The following is a 22,895-nucleotide window of genomic DNA, read 5'->3' on the forward strand; positions in this document are numbered from 1 at the left end:
ATCTTTAGCAGAGAATTTGGCCCCAGATCTGAACTTTGCACTGTTGGCAGCTTGCCCACTCGTAGGACCTTCAGTTCTATTATCCACAAACCATCCTTATATCCCTGCAATCTGCTTCCCTCGACCCAGCCAGAAGATGTGCTGCAGTGACTGGGCCAACCGCGTCACCTTTAAGGGGCCCTAACTAAACAATTCCCTGCTAAGAGGGCAGAAAGCATGTTTATAGTATCTGTCATTTTGGCCTTCTCAGTGGACATCATCCCGGATATTTTCCATTTTATTTAGAGATATCGTCACCACAATTACTGGGCCAGCACCTCAGTTGGTGCAATTCAGTAAAGCTGCATTGACCTCCATTTGATCTGTGTAGATCTGAAGATCTGGCCCCTCGTGTTTCATTTCACTTTCTATTCCATCACATTCTACTTCACATTTAATCACAACGGCAATCACATCACCAAAGCTGTCTCTCAGTTCAACAAATTTTGCCTGATAGATATGCAAGGAAATTAAATGTAATTTGCACCAAAACTTTTGTCCTAATGCACAAGGCTGCATCTCTCTTCCCCAGCCCAGTTCATAATCTTGAATTCTAATTCCTCCTCTGGGAGGAACTCACTTTTTGCAGTACCTATGTTGTAACTTTCTAGCACACATGCTTCCAATTTGAGCATTATTTTCCAGAGCTCCTAGCACTTAACCACAAAGTTCTTCATTTATTTTCCTTTTTTATTCTCCGTTTAATCCATCCATCTTATTTTATGCTTTGGATCATCTTTCTATCTTACATTAAGGTCTGTAATGCAACAGCTTTTTATATTTAATAAATACTAAAACTAGGGAAGTGAAAAACTTGGGAAAAAATGAGAAAACTTCACCCCTCCTCTCATTCCTCCCAAACTCTTCACACACACACACACACACACACACACACACACACACACCCCATTTCAAAATCTGAATCAGAATAAAAAACTTTTTGAAGTGCTCTATTAACTTTTAATTCTACATTTCAGAGGATGAATGTACTTAGAGTTGGTAGCCCTGAGTTCTATTTCTGGCCCTGCCACTGAATTAGTGGGTGATCTTGGGCAAGTTACTTTGGCTCCGTGTGCTTCAGTTTCCCCATGTGACATCAATAAGCATTCCCATTTTACACAAGGGTAACGTGAGGCTAAATTTACTAATATTGGTGAATAGCCTCAGACAGAAGATGCTCTCCGCGTAGCTGATTACACAAGGCTTCTCTATATTTCCAGGTTTGGATCAGGACTGGAAACTTACTGGTCCAAGTACCACAAGACAGAGTGTTCTTGGTGCACATCTACCTTGATCACACCGGGAAACAACAAATCTTGCAGCAACATTCTCAAGTTGAGAGATTTTTAGCTAGATTCTCAGGGCCAAATCCTCAGCCGACATAAGTCAGTAAAGGGTCATGGCGTATAGAAAAAAAAATACAAGTTTAGGTTATCACATGAAGCCATGATATGAACGTCACTTACTGATTCTCTTCATAAAATAGGTTGCAAAGCTGCTAATGCGAGTTAGCCTCTTCTCGCTGTCAATCATGTGGATATGCTGGGAAATTACTTTCCCCTCCCCCCGTTTACTTACTTCCCGTAATGGTTTACAGAAGTCTGAAGTTCACATCAACCAATCTACCATTTTCAGTACACAAAGGTTCCACAAAGAGCTTGGAATACATTTGTTACTAGCACCTAGGAGGGGCTTACCCATCTGTTCTGAATGGCTCTTTTCATGGAGCAAAAGCTAAACAGCATTTTTTTTTAATCGAATTTTTCAGTGGCACTGAAGACATCTTTTAAGATCCAGTTAATACATTTTTCCTGTGTAACTAGGTCTCCAAACATCATTCAGCTACAACTAGCCAAGGGCCAAATCCTGATCAACTGAAGTCAAACATAGTTTTGCCACTGACCAGGATTTGGCCTCAAGATTCTTTGCCATCCAGGTGGCTCACACCGCAGATGTGAAATGAAGAACTGGCAGGTCACCTGACATTTGTGTCAGGAACTCTTTCTATAGGAGTGTTAACTTAAAGGCAACGTGGGCAGCTTCAGAAATGGGAAACCGCTCTTCACCTCCACCTTGCTGACTCAAGTCCAGCCCATGTCACTATGTGAAGAATTCTGATTTGGTAGCATTTTTAAAGGTGGCACCCTTTACTCCTGGAATCTTACATTTACACCTGTCCTGCAGAAGGAGTTCTGTTCCAGGCTGGGCTCTGGTATTAGAGACACTGAGCTGGATTCCGAGTTCCCCCATCTCTGGCTTGGGCAGGAAAGGGAGGATTGGGTGGGCAATAACCTTCCTTTACAGATTGCTTCCCTTAGCATCTTATGGGAAGCAAAGAATAGCTGTAACACAATGAACTCCATTGACACCCCTTCCCTTGTCTCTTCCTGCCCACTATGTTGTGGCAGTACAACTACTGATTGCGGAGACTGTCTGCACAGGGAAGATTCTTGCGGGGTGGATCTGGCTCCATCCTTGTCAAGACCCCTTTTCACTACCAGAGTGGCATAAAGGTCCTTAGCGTACCTGAGAACCAGGCCCAATTTTCTTCCTGCAGGACATGTGGGCTTTTAAAGGATCCAGAACTGCACTGCATTAACCATGCTATTTCCTGCAGCTATTTGCTTTTTTCCTTGTAGATTTCTCCTCTGAACATTGACCAGGCCCAATGCTGCTTAGTCTGAGACACGAAAGATGATCACGGCCTGAATCTCCCTGGCTTCAGCTTAGTGACACAACTGAATACGTCTCTTGTAACTTTGGAGCGTCTTAATTCTGCAGAACTACAGTCTCTTAGCAGGTTTTAATTTTTTTTCCTGTGGAATACAATGCTCTTGTTTTCATATGGAATAGTGCAAGTATTTGCTTCTCTTTTTATATCATCATCAACTGTGTACTCTGCTGTCAGCTTCAAATAGCAAATGCACCCCTTCCCCTATTTGTATGAGCATGTCTCCCTCTCAAGAGATGTAAACATTTTCCTGGTATGTAAAAATAAATCCTAAGAAGAGGGAGTGCAGTGCACTGTTGATTATTTCTGGGGGTCTGCTGGTTTGTGATGAGACTTGCACTCTGAGTTGTCTCTTGGTCTATGTGAGATGTTGACCAAGGCCCTTCTACGAGTGAACTGTTGAATTTCTGGCAGAACTCACTGGTCCTTGGTGCGTGGACCAGGGAGCACACAAGTTTGCAACAAAAGGAAACTGTTTGCAGATAAAGGAAACTAAAAAGCCTGAGAGCTAAAAAGAAGAGGCCACAACAGACCGGTACACCTGATTTAGCCCTTACAGACAATAGAAAAAAATATTTAACTGGCCTTCACCTGGGGTGGAAGACAGCAAGGATCAATGCATTGCTTAGTTTGTAAGCTCTTCTGTGCAGAGCTGTCTTGTTTGTACAGTATTTAACACAACAGGCACCTGGCCTTTAGACACAACTACAATATTGCTATTGCTAATAAGATGAGGGTCAGATCCTCAGCTGGTGTAAACTGGCATAGTTCCATTTTCTTCAGCATTGAAGTGTTGCACCGTGGGTTGCTAGTTCAAACCCAGACAAGATTCTGGAGCTAGAAACAAACAGATTCTTCCCTGAGGTAACTCAATTGACTTCACTGGAGATAAGACATGGAGGAGTTGGGCCCAAAGGTTTCATCATCTGTTGGCCCCTTGGGGACAGATTTTCCAACAAAACTTGCTCAGCACATTGAGTGCTGGGTTTTTTAAAACTGTTTTGCTCCTGGCATATGCACAGAGGGTTAGAAACAAAACAAATACTCTTCCTGGAAGACTGCAATGTAATGCTATTTTATTTCTAAGAATCCAGAACTCTCTCACACAACCAAACAGAGAGAGAGAGCATACACACATGCTAAGCCAGAGAGGCATATCTTCACCCAGCTTGCTCCAGAAGCGCTCTTTTGCAGACTGACTGCAGAAGACCCAGATCGCATGCTTCCCTACTGAGCTCCTAGCCTGCCAGCAGGACCACGATGTCCCTTAAAACTTAAAGAGACCACTTGGATTTTTAACCATTTCAACACACCACAGAAAAATCTGGCCACAGGTATCACAATGGTAGCTGCTGGGACACTGAAAAATCTGGTCCGTAGCCTAAACGAGATCCGTAGCCTAAACGAGATCTGAGCTAGTCTGAAAAATCTGGCCTAACTCACCACAGTATTACGTCAGTCTAGCACTGTTGAAATCAATGGAACTGCACCAGTTTTATAGTGGAGTAACTCAGTGGGGAACCAAGCCCGTTTCCAGGATCACACCACAATACTATGGTTTTACACAGCCAGCCCTGGTTGTGCTAGTATCTAATTTTATGGTGCTGGTGAAAAGCTAGCAGCCCTGGAGATTGAAGTTCTTCCATTATCCACAACACATGAGCAACATGGACAGCAGAAAATTCTCCCCCCCACACCCCAACATGCATCAGCAACCACCAATTGCAGCAGTGGATTTCAGGGTTGACACCTGTCCCACTGAGAACCATTTCACAAAGGCCATCCAAAGACAATAGATGGTAACACAGTTGGGTTATTATCCCATGGGCTGAATTGGAAGTGGAGAACAAGAGAGATGTTTTATGTCCGATTGTTGATGACCTCCTTTGCCATTCCCATGGTAATAGGTCTATGGAACATAAAAAGCAGACATTTCAGTTCAATACCCTTGGAGAAAACCACTCCTGTGCAGAGACCAACTGTGGGTGATAGTTGATAGCCAAGCCACAGAGGTGGCACTTAAAGGCATTACACTCTGTAGCTCCAGCTATCACGGCTCATGCTTTTTAGCTCTACGGTACAATCCCTGGCATATCAGCCAAGACAGCGATCATACCAGCAGAAAGCCTAAGCATCAACAAAAGGCCGTCTCAAGCCCTCAAAAAAAAAAAAAAAAAAAAAAAGAGTAATTGGGGGAAGCATAAATCTTTAGTGAACCTTCTACCCTTATTCACCAGGACCTTACCTGGCATTCATCTCTGATAGCTAAGAAAAATCTAACAGTTGGGGTGGTGGGTGGAAGGAAGATTCATCTGGCTTTGTTCTTTGGATACAGTTTATTAGCTGGATTACAGAAAAGGCTCTAGCTGTCCATGTTTTTAAATCCCAATGACCTTTGCATATGAGAAATAAGCGGAAAAATGTGAACCCAGACAAATTTATAACTACAACACAGGGGAAAGGAATGTGTTCCTTTGACATATGAGAAAAACACTAACATTCTGTGTGAAATGTCTATTTTCCTTTTAGTCCTGTAGCTGTTATGAATTATGTAACAGTAGATTAGTTATTGTGGCTCATGCTTTTTTTGATCATGGGTACTTTGGCTGTTGATCAAATAATTGTGTGAAATACCAGTGTTTCATCTTTGCAGAACTTTATTCTAATGCAGTGGTCCCCTCTACTATTTCTATATCTCTCAGCAGCATTCATGAGAGATAGTGCTAATGCATCTTCCTCCCAAGGAGCATGGAGGATTGTACAAGATGGGAATAATTATATTTACCTATTTTAAAGAAATGGAGGCAAAGGTGAGGTAAAGTAAGTTAACGGTGTTCACACAGAGCAAGCTGAGGTATAAAAATTATATCGATGTTCAGTTCCTCAACTCTAACCATTAGATTATATTGTTTTATGGGTCCATCACACCCATAATGGAATATACAATTCCTTCTATAACAATGGGCCATACTGTGGACAGGCTGGCATTGCAGTCCAGTGTCACTAACACTTCAGGAAGATGCTGATAAAAATTTCTGGATTGGGCTCATTTTTAGGTGAAAGATTAATTGTACCAGAATGAAGGAAAATGTAAACGCTATCACAACTCTAGTATGTTCCCCAAAACAAAAAAAAGTTCTTTGTTCAGCTGTCAGCAAACAGTTCAACAACAATAAACCAAAGAATCCAGCAAATACCAAGCTCCTTTTAATGTGGAAAAGTCACCCCCAGTGTCTCAAATAAAGTCTGAGATGAAGAAACCCCATCCATCTTGAAATTTATGACCATAATAATAAAAACGTTGTTTACTTTTACTCAGTTGCAAGTTCCCTGTGCTTTATGTTGGTCTCATTTTGCAGCAGGCGAGAGACCAAAGCTGAAGTCTTGTTCAGGGAAAGATCTGGAAGAAACTCACTGATTTCAGTCAGAATTGCATGGTGTGTGTTGGGAGGGGAGGAAAGCCAAATACTCCAGTGCAATGGTTCCCAAACTGTGGTCCGCAGACCTCTGGTGGTCCGCAAGGCTACTACAGGGGGTCCGTTGAAAAGAAAGACAATATCCTCACCAAGGAAACATACAATTTCAAATAAAAATAATTTCACTGAGTTTCTAAAAAGCTACCACTGTAATGTATTTTACAACTAGTAGCATGTGGTAGTCCACAAAATGTTTGGAGGTTGAAAAGGGGTTCACACACTCAGAAAGGTTGGGAACCACTGCTCTAGTGCACCAAGAGTCATCAGGGCTAAAATTAATAATGAAAAAGTAGAGAACATAATACAAAAGCAACAGAGGAAACATCAGTATCAGCCCTACACTTGGAAGACAAGGATTCAAGTCCTTGCTCTGCTACAGACTTCCTATGTGACCTTGGGCAAATCATTCGGTCTATAAGTGAAAAATGGAGAGGAAAAACATTTATTTACCTTACAGGGGGTGTTGTGAGCTGCTCAGATGCTATGGTACTGGGGCCAGATGAGTATCATAGGTACAAAGGACCAGATCCTTTCCAGGTGTAAACTGGCACAATACCATTGAGTTCAATGGAGTTACGCTAATTTATAGCGGCTGAAGATCGTGCCAAAATTTATGTTCTGAAGAGAACATAAGCATCTCTTAAAAAAAAAACCTGTACATCCAAACATTCTTCATTGACTTGGCCATTTATGATCTTTTTTTTGTCACACCAGGGTGAAATTCACTCTGTGCAGAGGCCCAGCCCAGGTAATGCTTCAGTCCCATGTAAGTCCTATTTTGAGGGTTCAACTGGAACGTAATGGTGCCTAGGCCTGTGATGACCCTGTGCAAGGAGATGAATTTCACTCAGGTAATATTCCATACTGGTTTCTCTAGAAAGGCAGCTTTTCGTCTGGTATGCCTCTAAATTTCCCCACACAATCCCAATGAATAAAGAGGAGGATTGTCTCAACATAAGGTGTCTTTCCAAATCTTTTGTATTTAGGGAAAGTCTAGCTTCCATCTCTGTAATTGCAGGTGGTCACTCGGGAACAGTACCAGATGATGGGGTAGTCTTTGGGCCCAGGCAATGGGATGGGCACCTCCAATGTGGTGCAGAGAAGCCTTGAGGTGGCTTCGCACACAGCTGCACCCTGGGGCAATACAGAGGGCAATGAGAAGAAGGTGTGTCTACAAAGCAGTCGCCACTGCAGGGATCCTTCACTCCCCTCTACCACATGGATAGAGCATGCAAAGGTTTCAGTTGCTATTAGCTGAAAGCAGCCACCCAAGAGCAGCTCCATGGTCACTTCCAGGGGACAACTTGTTCCTTCTCTAGGAGGGGTGTGGGGCTAACGGAACGTTTATTTCCTACTGCAGAAAGTGAAGTTCTGCTTCCCCTGGAAAATGGCCTGGAATGGTACCACACCATCCCTGGAGCTTCCCTTTGGCTCCACACACCTCTTAAGGAACCATCTGATGTGTCAGAGCATCTGTCTCTGAGGCCAGAGTTTTTTTCTTTCAAGAGCAATGTATCTGGCTCCCTCCTGTGGAGACCGAAATTGCTAATCCCCAGCCACCTCTGATTTACACAGGAAGACTAATGCCAGCTAGTGTCACAGTCGAGGTCTACTAGAGTTCCCATTACGGAGTCTTACATTCAGCGCCAGCCAACAAATGCTCCCCGCACTACAAGTTACTACTAATGCCACAGAAGTGGTTAAAGATGGTACATGGCATTTATAATTCAGTGTGATGCAACTGAAACCTCCTGTTCTCTAACAGCAGTGTCCCAGCAGCGTTGCTTAACACAGTAACTCATCAGGCTTTAATTCCACTCCTCCCCCCCATCGAATGCCATGTACTGATCATGGACCAAATCCCAAAGTCCTCTCTCGCCCCTTATTACTCACTCAAGCAAAATTCTCTTGGAAGCAATCAGCAGGTTTGCCTGGATAAGGATGTCAGAATAGGACCCTGTGTATATTTCATGTGGATTAGGTCTAGCTAATTGGTACAAATCAAATGCACCATGTAAATTCTTAAAATAGGGTTTAAGTGGGATCTCGGTGATGTGAAGTCTTTGTAGTGGCTCTCTGCAATTCGTCCTTTAAACAGCACCTTATTCCAGGATTAGTCCGATGGGATTGCTTTCCAGAGTAAGGCACTTTTCAGCATATGTACAGTGGGAGAATCATGCCCAGTGAGTGCATAATGCCCTCCCCACTCTCCGTCCCCCCAAGAGAAAGGTACACAAAAACAGATGATTTTATAAAGAACTGGGAATTTAGCTAATGGCGCTTGCCATTGATTTTCATCTGCATCCCTTTGTCTTCTACAGAGACACTGAGCTGAGCCTTTTCCATCTACCTTCAAACCCTTCCCCAAGCTCCAAAAGCTGAACTTCTGGGAAAGTGTCAACATTCCACAAGCATTGGCTCCAGAGGGACTTACAATGGGATTTTCAAAAGCACCTAAATCCCATTGAAAGTCATTGGGAATTAGGCACTTAACCTCTTAGTCACGTTATGGCTGCAAACTTCCATCTCTCTCCATTCGCTTTCCCATCCTTACACACAAACAGACGCGCACATGCACCTCCCTCTATTGGTCATTAGTTACAGGCGACTTTTCTGTTTACTTGTACTCTTTTCACAGCGTGTGGATTTTATGTTCATACATCGACGTTCTGTGGGCCTGATTCTCCTCTCATTGGACCAGATACTCAGTAGGTGTAAGTCAGTATAGTGGAGCTTATTCCTGATTTACACTAGTGCATCTGAGAGTGGAATCAGAATCTCTGCCTGTCTGATGGTGTACAAAGCTAACTGCAGGTTCTGCCTGATCTGTAGGGTACAGAACTTGACATTTTTATATTAAATGTTTGTTTACCCCTTGAAAAGGTGCACGGAGCTGTACAAGGCACACAGTACAGTTGTCGCCTGGAAGACCTGCTAAAGAGCAGGTTGAAATTTTCCATTCCAAAAATTCGTGAATAAAAAGTTTTTTTGGAAACAAAAATTCCTTCCCCCTGCTCCAAATTTTCTGTAATAAAAAGACCAAAAGCCACTGAAAACCAGAACAAAAAATCCAGTTTGTTAGGGGGAGTCCCCCTGAAAATTTCTGTGGAAGTTGGTTCACCCCTTTTCTTTCAATTTTTTTTTGTGTGCAGAAAATATGATTTACTGACCACTTTTATCTGAAAGTCTAAATAAGAGGACTTCAGCAGAGTTACTGGTGTGCAAGGGTCTGATCCCACTGCCAGTGAGGTAAATGGAAAGGCTTTCAAACTTTTTAGACTGTGTACCCCTTTCCAAATAATGTCCCCGCCCATCTGAGATGGGGTCATAATAGACCTATGAGAACAGAACAGGTAAGTCTGGAAGGAATCTGGTTCACTATTATAGGATTTTTCTCATGTACCCCGACGAGAGTTTGCATACCAGTAGGGGTATACACACCCCAGTTTGAAAACCACTGTTTCACCTCATTAATCCATGAAGGAGATCAGAATGAGATCCAGAGCATGGGCCAGATGCATTAGGAAGCCCAGAAGACAGACAGACTAGGCTATTTTTAAAATTACATTTCCTTTAACGGTTAGATCATCGTTGTTGACTCACTTCTTGTGGGCATGGTGAATGCCCACATCTCTGTCCCATAACACAGCCATGTTACAAGTCAGCCTCAAGGGGTTTACACGCTATGTGGTTTGCCTGGCTCCAACTGCTTTATAAAGCTTGTTCAGTGCAGTGGTTGAGAACATTTATTTCCACTTTCTGGCATGGCTGAAACATATGGTGAGGATACATAGAGAGTATCCATCAAGAACAGGGCTGATATTGTGCCAGCAGGAATCCGAGTCACTCTCGGATGTGGAACTGGGCATCTCTGAATAACAGCACAGTTGTAAGGCTCTGGCTCAGGCTAGCTGGCCTGTCAACATATAGCAGCTGCAAATCCAGCTTAGCTCAAGCTACTTGTAGGTTGCAGAGCACGGAGGGATCCCCAATGGAACAGGGCCATGGTAGGTGCCCTTACCCTAACCCATCGTAACCCTAACCCATCAGCATCCCCCACCTGCCCAAACAAGCTTCAGTGGATTTGGATCTGGTGCTCTGGATAAGACCCAATGCTTTGAGATAGATGTCTGAGCGTTATCCCTCTTCACCAAAACTGAGGTGACGTGCATGAGCTCCATCTTCCTCCCCAGCAGAACATGTGGAAGTCAACATCAGCGGGACATTTGCACTTCTTGGGACTCAGTGGGGGAGGATGGCGAAACGATGACCATCTCCCACATTTACAGGTAGGGGAGGGAAGCCAGGCCTCTTGTCAATGACTAGCCACTAGGTGGGGCATGGATGCACATACATGGGGTTGCACTGTATCTGAATTTGAGTCTTAGCAGGCTGCACTGCCTTAGCCAACTGCTATTGCTTTTGGGGATGGGGGACGGCTGCTGGGCAGTTCCACGAGACTAGGTATCACCTGTGGCTTGACTTTTCAGTGAACCTGAGCACCTGTAGCTCCCTTCAATTCAATAAAAGCTGAGTGAATATAAAGCCTCAGGGACTTGGGCTGGGTTCTGCCGCTCTGCAGCCTCAGATCCATCATTTCACCTGGGTGCCTCAATCACTCCTTCTGTAAAAGAGGGGTAATACCGTCCTCACAGGGGTACGGGGAGGCTAAAATTAATCTGCTAAATGTAGGTAAGCAAGATTTAAAGAACTAAAAAAAAAAAATCAGTTTTAAAAATGCTTTGAGATCCTCCAATGGAGGACAGCAAAATGTTATTTATTAGTCACCAATTATTGTTACATTACAAAACACACCCTGTGACATCAGACCCAGGAGATCAGGCTCCCCACTGTGTCTCACTCTCTACAGTCATTACTTCACTTGTTCTGTTTTGGCATCTCTGCACAAAGCCACCAGGATCGCTGTAGGCAGGGTTTGCATTGTGCTTCTCCCAGCTAGAGTGTAACAATGGCAGCCTTGCACCCCAGGGCAGCTTGTGCTGGCTCAGCAGGGAAGGCTAGTTCATGTGACCTTTCCAGTTCACAGGCAGAGGGTGTTGTTAGCCATTTCTAAACAATGGAGTCCTGCACTGCTTGGTCAGACACCTGACAAATGAGTCATTCACCAGGTCACCCAGGTAGTGATTTGCAGCCTGAGATTTCTTTTTTTTGTTTGTTTTTGTTTTAAATTGAATCAACTTTGGGGAGGGAGAGTTGAGCCATTAGGGAAAGAGAACAACCAGACTTGCTTTTTAATGCTCTTCCCTCTTTATAGTGCAGTAAGACAGCTATAAGAGGGCAGAAACTTTTTCTGCCTGCATCAAAACCATACAGCTCTTCTGGACATATCAATCAATGGCTTTCACTTAAGTTGTATCTGCAAGTGCATCGGTTCATGTGTACAAAACCATGGATTTATGCAGACCAGCTGGCAATCATGCCCTAAAACCTATGGGCCAGAGCCTCGGCCAGTTTAAACAGACTTCAGTGGAGCTGGAATGGCACCAGTGGAGGATACGGCCCTCTATTTTGTGCACTTAATTACCTGCTACGGGGGTGGGTGGGTTGAGCACTCCCTCACTCCCAAGAAGTGTGCTAGGTGCTGTGCAGAAATGTTGCCCCAATTTAAATACAGCCATGACACCATAAGTAAAGAGAACAAACAACTGAAAGGCCAAACTTACGCCCCTCCTTGTGTCCTGGGGCTGCCCTGGTTGGTGACAGCTCCCCAGGGATCATTTCAATCAGCCACAGTCTAATGGTGCATGACTGTATTCCAGCCATGCCTGCCTTCCCCAAGCCTATCCAAGCACCAGTGGCATCTCCAGTCAGTTGGGTAAACTGGCTGTCAGCTACCAGAGCAGTGCTGAGCATGCAGAATAGAGGCCAGGAGCTAAGCTATTGATATTTATATCTAATAGCACAGAGTCCGAGACACAGACAGCTCCTGCAAGACAGATGGCTGCTGCTTAGGTGACAAATAAAGGCATAATGTATTGTGAGCAGAAGCGAGCCCTACAAGGTATATACCAATGTAACTACTTCCGTCAATGCATTTACTCTGAGGTCACACTGCTGATAGCACAATCAGGCCCAGAGAGACTCCAGAGCCATATTAAAGCTTTTATACACCTCGTCATCTTTTCCCTGGGAACTTACCTCCTACACAATCTTGTAAATGTAAAAGACCAGATTCTCTTCTAATTTAAACCAGTGTAATTCTATTAATTCCATCGCCTAGTGAAGGAGAAGAGACTGGCCCTAAAATATCACTGATAAAACAGCTTCCAACTCTTACTGTGAGAAATGGTTTTGGAGCAGCATCCATATTTGTACTGATATTGGTCTTGCAGCTTTAACAAGCAGTGCACATTCTTTACACGCACGGCCCGATAGTGATCACTGGATGGCAGCAAAACACTGAGTTGGGCTAGATCCTCAGGGATGTAAATTGGTGCAGCTCTATTGAAGCCACAGGGGCAGAACCTCCACTTGAAATCGGTGGAGCTGTGTAGATTTACACCTACCTTAGGATCTCAGCCCATCACCGCATCCTTTTGCATAATGTTTCCCCATTAATATTTTTAATTCTTAACAAATAAAATCCTCAGGAGGGCAGGGTGGGCCTTGTTCTTCCCTGCCTTGTGTGATGTAAAATGCTACCTTTTTTATTTTTTTGAGCAGTGGTGTGTTCTCACTGCGCACCGTTCGGAGACCACAAAAGGCACAGGGTAATAATGAGTCCAGCTCACAGTCTTTTACACCCGCTTTGCACGGGTGTAAGTGAACATGCAGGGCACGTGGCTATACACAGTCTGGCACAAGAAGTTTGCGTCAGTTGCCTAAGGTCACCCTGCTAGTCTGAGGCGCAGCCAGGAATAGAAGTTGGAAGTCTTGGCTCCAGGTCCTGTGACCCACTACTTCCTTGTGACAAGCACCTCAAGATGAATAGTTCTTTACACTCATGGGCAGTGTGACGTATTTGCTAGTAATGAAGATTGAGCCTATGCCATTATTAACGTTTTCAATGGATCAAAACTGATGTACACCAAGTGATGTCACTGGAGCCTTGCTGATTTACACCATCTGAGAAACCTCTATTTGTTCAGATGCTAGTAAATATCATTGGGCCAGCTCTCTAGTTGGGGTAATTCCACTGAATTCAGTGGAGTTACACTGGTTTACATCAGCTGAGGATCTGGCCTGGTAGGTCCATTACTCATGGGGTAGTAGGCATGCTTTCATGTGACCCTGCATGATATGACCACCCACTCAATGTCTTATTTCTTGGATTTTCTTCTTCACAGCTCCTCTCCAACTTGCAGACAGACTTGGCTAATGATCCACAGACAAATAATGAACTAAAGCCAAAAATGAGAAGGAAGGAGTTGAAATTGTTACCAGTGGATAAAGGTGGTGTTTTCTCTCTGGAATGAGATCGACTATTTAATAGGCAACGCCCTACCCCAGAAAGAGCTTCTGGTATTGTCTTATTGGCACTGAATTTGGTTTTTATTGTGGATTCAGTGCTGGACTGAGTCCCTGAAAAAGACTACTCCTCTGTTTGTCCAGAGAACAGGAGTGTAGCAGCAGCACAAATTTCTCTTACGTGCTAGCCCCCAAATCCTCCCCCGCCCCATCTCTGACCTCATGGTGCTCTCCCTAGTGGAGTTTATGCTGAGTCTCTAGCCTTGTTTGAGACTGTCACCAGGGGGTGCAATTAGTGGTGGTTATGATGCAGACACCAGCCACTGGAAACTGACTGAGACCCACCAAAAACTCATGTCACACAGGCCAGCAAGCAGTTTCCATGGTAACCACTTGTAGATGCTGCCTATTTGGCTGAACTGTGGGCATACCATGGATTTACATAGTGGCATGAGGATATTTTCTGTCTTCTCTATCCCTTTCCTTACGGTTCCTAACGTTGTTAGCTTTTTTGATGGCTGCTGCACATTGAGCAAATGCTTTCAGAGAACAATCCACGATGACGCCAAGATCTCTTTCTTGAGTGGTAACAGCTAGTTTAGATGTCATTATTTTGTATGTTTAGTTGGGATTATGTTTTCCATTGTGCAGTACTTTGCATTTATCAATATTGACTTTCATCTGCCATTTTGCTGCCAGCCACCCAGGTTAGTGACATCCCTTTGTAACTGTTTACAGTCAGATTGGGACTTAACTATTTTGAATAATTTTGTAGGGTCTGCAAACTTTGCCATTTTACAGTTTACCCCTTTTTCCAAATCATTTATGACTATTTAACAGCACTGGTCCCAGTACAGATCCCTGGGGACGACCACCACCATTGACCTCTCCATTTTGAAAACTGAGCATTTATTCCTACCTTTTGTTTTCCATTTTTTTAAAACCAGTAACCGATTCATGAGATGATCTTGCTTCTTATCCCATAACTGCTTTCTTTAAGAGCCTTTGGTGAGGAACCTTGTCATTCAGAAAGCCTTTGACAAGGTTCCTACACAAGGTATCCATCGGGTCACCCTTGTCCATGTTTGTCGGTCCCCTCAGAGAAGTCTAATAGGAGTTTGGTGAGGCAGGATTTCCTTTGACAAAAGCTATGTTGACCCTCCCCAAACAAATTGTGTTTATGTATGTGTCTGATAATTCTGTTCTTCACTATAGTTTCAACCAATTTGCCTAGTATTGTAGTTAGGCTTACTGGCCTGTAATTGCCAGAATCGCCTCTGGAGCCTTTTTAAAAAAATTGGTGTGACTAGCTATCCTCCAATCATCTAGTAGAGAAGCTCATTTAAAGATCGGTTACAATTTCATGTGTGAGTTCCTTCTGAACCTTTGGGTGAATACCATCCAGCCCTGGAGACTTATTACTGTTTAATTTAGACAATTTGTTCTAAAACGTGGACTAGAGGATCATGGACTGGAGGTCAGGCTGGACTACCTTAATGGTCCCTTTGGGCCTTAAAACTGTGAATAAAAATAAAGATATCATTGGACTTAAATACAAGTCAAATGCTGCTGTAGAAGCATGTGGGTTACGCTGACAGTTAGTAGTGGGATCCAACCAGTTTTGCCCCCATTGTTCTAGGCGCTGTACAAACATATAACAAATGACAGTCACAACCCCAAAGATCTTACAATCCAAAAGACAAAGCGTAACAGGTGGAGGTAACATAAATGAAGGCAATGGGTACTGGGCTGCTTAGACTATGGATGATTTTGGTCTCCCTAAAGGCTATTATAGTGCTTACCTGAAACCCGATTCACTGTGGGCCCTGCACCTTGTGCAGTCAGTCATTTACACCAGTGCAGAGTAGATATAAATGGTTATGATCTGGTAGTTTCACACCCGCTTTGCACGCACATTTCCCTGGTGCAAGTGACAGTACCAGGAGCAAGGCAAAGGTGATTCATACCATGGAGTATAAGAGGCCTTGTCTGCACTAGACAGTTGTACCACTAACTAGATCAGCATAGTTACAGCAGTACAAACCCCCTAGTTATACTGATATAAAAGTATTTTATACCAGGAATAGCTATTCCCACATGGGAAGGAAAATAAGACCTCTTTATACCACTATAACTGCATCCACACTAAGGGCTGGACTGGTATAACAGTACTGGTAAAAAAAAAAAAAAAAAAAAAAAGTTACTCACCTAACCAGCAGTTATACTGGTACAAAGAACAGTGTTTAGACCAGGCCTAGGAGAACTATACGCTATTGTAACTAGTAGCGTATCAACCTAGGTTTTATTTATTTATTCAAGACACAGCCTGCTGGTTTTGACAAGTTTAGCATTTCAAGTTTGTGCCAAATCAAACTATTTTGCCTCACTGATGTTAAGAAAGAAGTCAGAACAAAACAAAAGGTGGACCATAAAGGATGTGCTCCTACTGCACTCGAAACTACAATTGTATGAGTTTACAACTGTTGCAATATAATTGTGTATTGAAGTGAACAGATGAGACCCTCCTTTTCTCAGAGCAGCTGAGCCAAATGTGAGTAATAACTAATCTGTTTTTAAATATTCATTCAGCTGCCTTTTCTCAAACATGGCTTTACAACAGTTTGATTAACCCACACAGTCATGCTAAATGCTAACAAAGAAATAACACTTCAAATTACATGCCCACACATTCCTCGCTTTTCATCATGTTCAAGAACTGCAAACAGACATATGTTAATTGCAGATATTTTTACCTCCAATTCTTTTAAACTTTCCTGAAGTGGAGTGCTGTGTGTACTGTATAAGCAGAAAGGGCCCTGGTCCAAAGTAGGCTTTGGATTACATCCTAAGCACATAGCTGTGCCAAGGTGCCTGAGCAAATTGGAACATAAAACAGTTTTTTTTTGTTTGTTTTTTTAAGTGCCTATAACTTTCGCCAGCACTAGCAGAAGGTAAATACAGCTTGTGCAGCTCAGTGCAATTTTAAGCGTCAAAGGCTGTGCAACAAATTGTGTGCGATTTCAAGAGGAAGTTATTTTATTAATACATTCTCAGGAACATAGTTTTAAGCCTTGCATAACACTGAATTCTGTGATCTGCACCTTTCTAGCTAGCATTGCTGTCAGACACATGGGGGTACAAAACAGGTGAATGAATGAGTAAGATCTCCCGTGAGGATAAACTGTTATACCAGGGAGCTGCTTGAATCAAAGCACTGAGAAATGATCAGGAGCATAACTATTGGTTTAAGGTGAATTCACTTTGTGTAGAGGTCCAGCATAAAGTCTATGAACCATTTAAGCGTCACTCAAAAATGGGTCTTAAATATGCAGACGTGCTACACAGGGGTGATTGTCACCATGTAGGGGAATCCATATAGCACTGACAACACATGTTGTGGCAGATCCTCAGCTAATAAAATTCCATTTACTTCAAAGGAGTTCTTTCCTAGCATGGATTCAGTTTAGCATGAAGCTGCTTCAGTCATTTCAGAGTCCTATTGAAGGGATGTGTCAATATGATCTTTTTCTGGTCTCACTGAATGAATTTATTGGTCCTTCTTTGGCCATTTCAATAGCAAAGTAATTTTGGGAGGACTAACATTCGCAGTATAACTTCAAGCGATGGTTGCACCTCAGAAACATTGGAAATTAATTTGCATATCAACCTCCCACTATGGAGATATCAGTAGCACTAGAACTCTGGACTAAACTCCAAAGCACAGGACTCTACCATCTGGTAATGCTACCAACTAGCATCAGTTAACTGGTTCTTACCCTTTATGGAGGCCCAGCCACTAGACAAGGATAAGACTCCCTCGCTAGCATGTTTACACCTACTAGTGGCCAGGTTTCAAAATACCTTATCAAGTTGGTCAGAGAAGTTCCCACAACTTCCGGATTACACTTTCAGAGGAAATACCACTAAATCAGCTTCGTGTGTTACTTCACTACTTCTGCTTCCAGTCCCATCCCCAGCTAGGGCATGCAGAATCATGCAAAACTGCCTAAGTCCCAGAAGAAGAAATAATCAGACTTAGCTCACTTGTTTCAGTAACAACTTGCATATCGCAAGCAGATGTATGTAACAATTGCCACTAAGGTCACAGATTCCAAGGCCAGAAAGGACCGTTGGGATCATCTATCTGACTTCCTGTATAACACACAGACCAGTGAACTTCTCCAAAATAATTCCTTGAGCAGATTTTAGAAAAACTCCAATGTTGACTTAAACATTGCCAGTGATGAAGAACCCACCACAAACCTCAGGAAATGGTTCCAATTATTCATTAATCTCACTGTTAAAAATTTACACATTATTTCCAGTCAGACTTATCTACCTTTCAACTTCCAGCCATTGGATTGCGTTATACCTTTCTCTGCTTGAGTGAAGAGACCATTATTAAATATTTGTTTCCCAAGTAGATAGAAAGCATGCATTGTAGAGAGAGAAGGTTAAGGGGCGACTTGATGACCCTCTAACCCTTTAATCATTCTCTTGGCTCTTCTCTGAACCTTCTCCAAGTTATCAATATCCTTCTTGAATTGTGGGCACTGGAACAGGATAGAGTATTCCTTCAGTGATCCCACTAGCGCCAAACGCAGAGGTAAAATAACCTCTAGTATTACTGGAGATTCCCCTGTTAATACATCTAAGGAATGTATTAACTCTTTTGGCCACAGCATCCCACTGGGAGCTCATTTTCTGCTGATTATCCACTACAACCCCCAAATCTGTGTCATTCATTGCTTCCCAGGATAGAGTCTCCCACACTGTAGGCATGACCTACATTTTTTGTTCCCATTTAGCCATATCAAAATACATTGCTGGGTTGTGGCAAATTTACTCTGAAACAGTGGCCTGCCCTCTTCATTATTTACTACTCCTCCACTTTTTGGGTCATCTGCAAATTATCAATGATGACTCTGACCCAAATCTTCAAGTCCATACCACTGAATCTGTTCAAAATTAGAATCCATGTTTGCAAATAGACTATTCTCATGTGGAGTCAGACCTCTAATCTTTGAGGCATTTAGCTCCATTCAAATCGTGGATTTCAAACTCTAATACATACAACTGACAATAAGCATATTCATTTTATAAACGCCCGTTTTGTTCTTACTCTCTTGTTGAGTTCTCACTCAACTGATTGTACACTACAAACTCAGACCAAACTCCCATTTGTCAGCGTTCACACCAAATTAGACTCTGAAACAGCAGTCGAGTGAATATACATAGCTTTAAGGGAACCGGCATTAATGAGCCTAAGTTAATGTTAAGGGATCCACCTTACATATCCATGCTGAATTTGATTCCATGTGAATTTCGATTTAAGAGTGCAGAATCAGCACCTTTAATTGTTCCAAGAGGCCATTATGAATAACACATTTCAAGTCCTTAAAAGGAAAATCTTATTCTTTTGGCACCCTGGTAGTGGAATATGAGGTATAAAACTAGTGCGCAGTCAGATTTGGGAAGATTTCAGAGGCATGGATATAATAAATAGAGCCTATTTCTTGTGTAGTGCTTTTTGTCAGTAGATCTCAAAGCACTTTACAATCTTTTAAAGTAATCCTTGGAACACTTCTGAGAGGTAGCGAACCATTATCAACCCCATTTGAAGATAGAGAGGGGAACTGAGACACACAAGACTTTCGCCAGACCACACAGGAAGTCCAGAGCAGGGCTCCCACATCCTAGAGCAGTGCCATAAACACTGGTCAATCCTGCCTTCCTGTCTGGAGCAAGGGCAGAACAGTGGTGGGTCTGGAAGAGTCACAGTTGCTCTGATCCTTGCTAGTCCACTCTCTCTCTCTCTCCATAGCAGCTTCGTATTAGTGACACATAAGCCATTGGGCTGAAATAGTGTCCGTGGAGCAGCTACGCAGTCACTTTGTGGGTTTGAGAAGGATGCCCTCTCCGCACTCCCCTTGTATCTCTCTGCAATCCTCATCTAACTGTGGAGACTGGATAGTAGAGTCAAGATTTGGTTCAATTAGTCCTCATCCAACAGCCCATTTTAAAGCACAGGCTTAACTCTGTGCACACAGGTAGTCCGTAGGACGACTCGTGTTCGATATGAAGCACATGAATAAGTGCTCTGCTGGATCAGGGGCAAAGCACAAAGTTGCATTAGAAAAATCCATCTCTCCACTAGGGCTGGAGATTTTTAGGGGAGCTGGCCATTGAGGTATTTTGCTTCTTCCCTTCCCCTGTGAAACCCAGAAGCATGACAGGAAGAAGAGACCACCACTATTTTCAAACATCAGCTGAACTGTTTCAAACTTCAACAGTCACTTGCTCAGAGTTTTGGGGTGACAGGTCAAGTTGCTTCCTGCTTTCTCAGAACTGGCTCTCTTGCCTCTGAAAAGAGAAGGCACAGGTTCCACCCAGAGATCCCAAAATAGCTCTCACTGAGGTACGTGGGAGGGGTGCTACTGATTTAAATGGGGACAGGAAATGTCCCTTGGCTACTAAAATATTTTAAAAACCACTCATCCTGCTTAGCAGACATAGCTCACAAAAACCCTGGGAACAGCGAAGAGTTTGCCTCCTACGCAGCCTCTCTTTTATTTTCAGTAGAGAAGAGACATTTCTCAGTTCTTTTTTTTTTTGTCAGCTGTGTTGCATCACAGTGAGCAGCACTTCCTCAAAGTTAGGGTTTGGATGATGTAAATACAGAATCATTTTCTTAGCAATAGTTGTGCAGCAGTAGCCAGTGATGCAAGAGATGCTGGAAGGAAAGTACAGTGCCCACCAACTTTGTGATTTTACAATCTTATCGTAAGCATTCTTTCAGTAGAAGTTTACCTAGACAATGGAGCAGTAGGTCAGCTCTCTTTCCACCAGCACTGCTTACTTTCTGCTTTTATAATTTTTTGATAGCTATTAAGTGAGTTAGGACCCCAGTTCTTAGTCTGGAAAGTGATTTAGGCACTGAAGAGCTAACATCTCAATGAGACAGGCTTATCAGAGTAAAAATTTCTTAAGCACCCAAGTGACTGAAGTCAGCGGGACTTCTAAGTTACTGCCGGAAATGAGACCAGCTCCTAAATCACTTACGCACTTTTGAAAATTTTATTCCTGGTCATTGCAGCTGTATTTGTCAAAAGAGCTTCCGTTAGTTATCCCAATCCCATTGCATTTCAATGGCAGCTGGGCCCCCTGCTTCCTACATACACCTTTCACAATTCTAGTCTGAAAGCTGTTTTCAAGTGACAGGAAATCAAGAGACCTTGAGTCTATTTCTGAATACCTGCTAGGGTTCTTTATACAACCTGGGGCAGTTCGCATCATTCTCTTTGCCTCAGCTTTCTGTCTTATAACATAGCAATAAATAATAATAATGTATAATAATATAGCATAGCGAGATAGCAATAATAATAATAGTAATGTTTGCCCTGTGAGAGAGCCTACTCACCACAGATACGTCCCCTCATGGCTGGCCATGGCACAGTAGCGTCCTCGCCTTCGGTGCCCCTGCTCAACAGTTGCTCCTGTCCTGCTGGGGTCTGCTTCTTTCTGCAACTCAGCTGTCTGTATAGCTCATTTCTAGTCCTTCCCCTTTCAGGGTAAATCAGATCCAACACACCAATACTCTGACACCATCAGGACAGAGCTTCAGCCCAAATCTCAGGCTTCAGGGACCTTCCAGCCTTTGACTCTGTATTCTTCACACCACCATCCTAGGTGGGCCAGGAGGGGAACCCAGGCTCACGCTCCACTCTAGGGGCTATTCCAGGGTGCCTGTGTCAAACAGATAAGGACAGTTTGTTCAGCCCCTTTGCAATATCCCTGGGCTTCTCCCTACCATGGCCCACAACAAAGCCTTTCTCACAGTCTCTTCCTGGGCTGATTTTTCCACAGCTCTCAAAACAGGGGGCCCAAATGAGTTACAAGGAACAAAAAGTCCCACACTAGGGCTACCTGCCCTAAGGAAGCTCAGAAATTTAAAAGCCTGTAGTGTGGCTCTGACCACAGCCCTACCTTCCGGCCCAGAGCTCATTCAAAAGATCCAATGCCTCCTCCAAAGCAGATAGAGAGTAAACTGGGCTTTTCCTCTTTTAACTCTTCCCTCCAGGCTTGACCCCCTCCCCCCACAGGTGTACCAGGTGGGGCTGACTGGGCACAGGCGCTCATTACTCTTCCCCCCCCCCCCAAAAAAAAAAAAAAAAAAAAAAAAAAAAAAAAAAACCACACAGACAGGTGTAACAGGTGGGGCTGATTGGGCACAGGCTCTCATTAACCCTTTCTTGCTCAGTGTGGGGTCTGTATACCCCATCACATCCCACCTTTGTAAAGTGCTTTGAGATCCTAGCTGATCAATCTCAGCTGTATATTTATTGCACCATTGTCTGAGGGAGCAGAGCTTGAGCATATTCATATTAAAATGATTATGATAATAAATAATAATAATAATAAAGCAAACACTTTTCATCAGTAAATCTCAAATAAAGAAAAGAAAAGAAACCAAATAAAAGACAGCATGTTTTTAAAAGCACAGGGTAACAAACTGAGAACAGAGATGTGGAGACGCTGCCACAAGTGAAAATATTGAGGTAGATTCTCATCTGGAGAGTTGGGAGGACTGATTTACACCAGCTCAGGCTCTGACCTCATCAATCAGTTCTAAAGTTCTCACAGAACAGATGTAAAACTATAAGGTTTCACTACATGTTATGGCAGTAACTCTTCTTCAGCTCTTTATAAAGAAAAGAAAAGAAAAGAAATCACCCTATTCATTCTTTCTACACTAGAATTTAGAGCTTTCTTAACTCACAAAAGAAGAAAATTCTCTCTCTGGATGTATGTGTGTGTGTATATCCATATGGGCCTCCTTCTCATTTATACTACGGCCTCTTTAGTCTATTCTGGCACTGTGAAAGAACCCTCAAATGTGTATAATTTATGCCCACCTTAATGCCAAAGTGGTATAAAGGAAATTTAGGGACTCACCCCTTATGTCTATATATATAGATAGATAGATAGATAGATAGATAGATAGATATAGATGTGTGAGAGAAAGATTGTCTTTCACTTGTGTTGGACAGAAACAAGTCCCTCCTTTGTGTCCTCTCCATTTCCTTTTGTTGTTTGTTAAATTGTACATTCAGGTCAGGGTAAATAGCATCCCAGCTAGAAGTGGATTTTGAAACGCAAAGCTTTTTCTCTGGGTAGTGTTGTGACCAGAGGATAAAACATATGATTTAGGTCTCAGCTTC

General features: G+C 43.0%; 1 protein-coding gene across 1 annotated transcript in view; it reads right to left on the bottom strand.

Annotated features, from left to right (window-relative positions):
- Positions 1-22,895, bottom strand: part of STC1 (stanniocalcin 1) — a 289,918-nt gene that overhangs the window by 110,508 nt on the left and 156,515 nt on the right. Inside the window, exon 6 of the mRNA XM_067543706.1 lies at positions 21,095-21,420. The gene's annotated coding sequence lies outside the window, so the exon portion shown is untranslated. The remainder of the gene's footprint in view (positions 1-21,094; positions 21,421-22,895) is intronic.

The sequence above is a fragment of the Emydura macquarii genome, unplaced genomic scaffold (genome assembly GCF_026122565.2).
Source record: "Emydura macquarii macquarii isolate MOO-44397 ecotype Brisbane River unplaced genomic scaffold, CSIRO-AGI_Emac_v2 contig_967, whole genome shotgun sequence".
NCBI lineage: Eukaryota > Metazoa > Chordata > Testudines > Chelidae > Emydura > Emydura macquarii.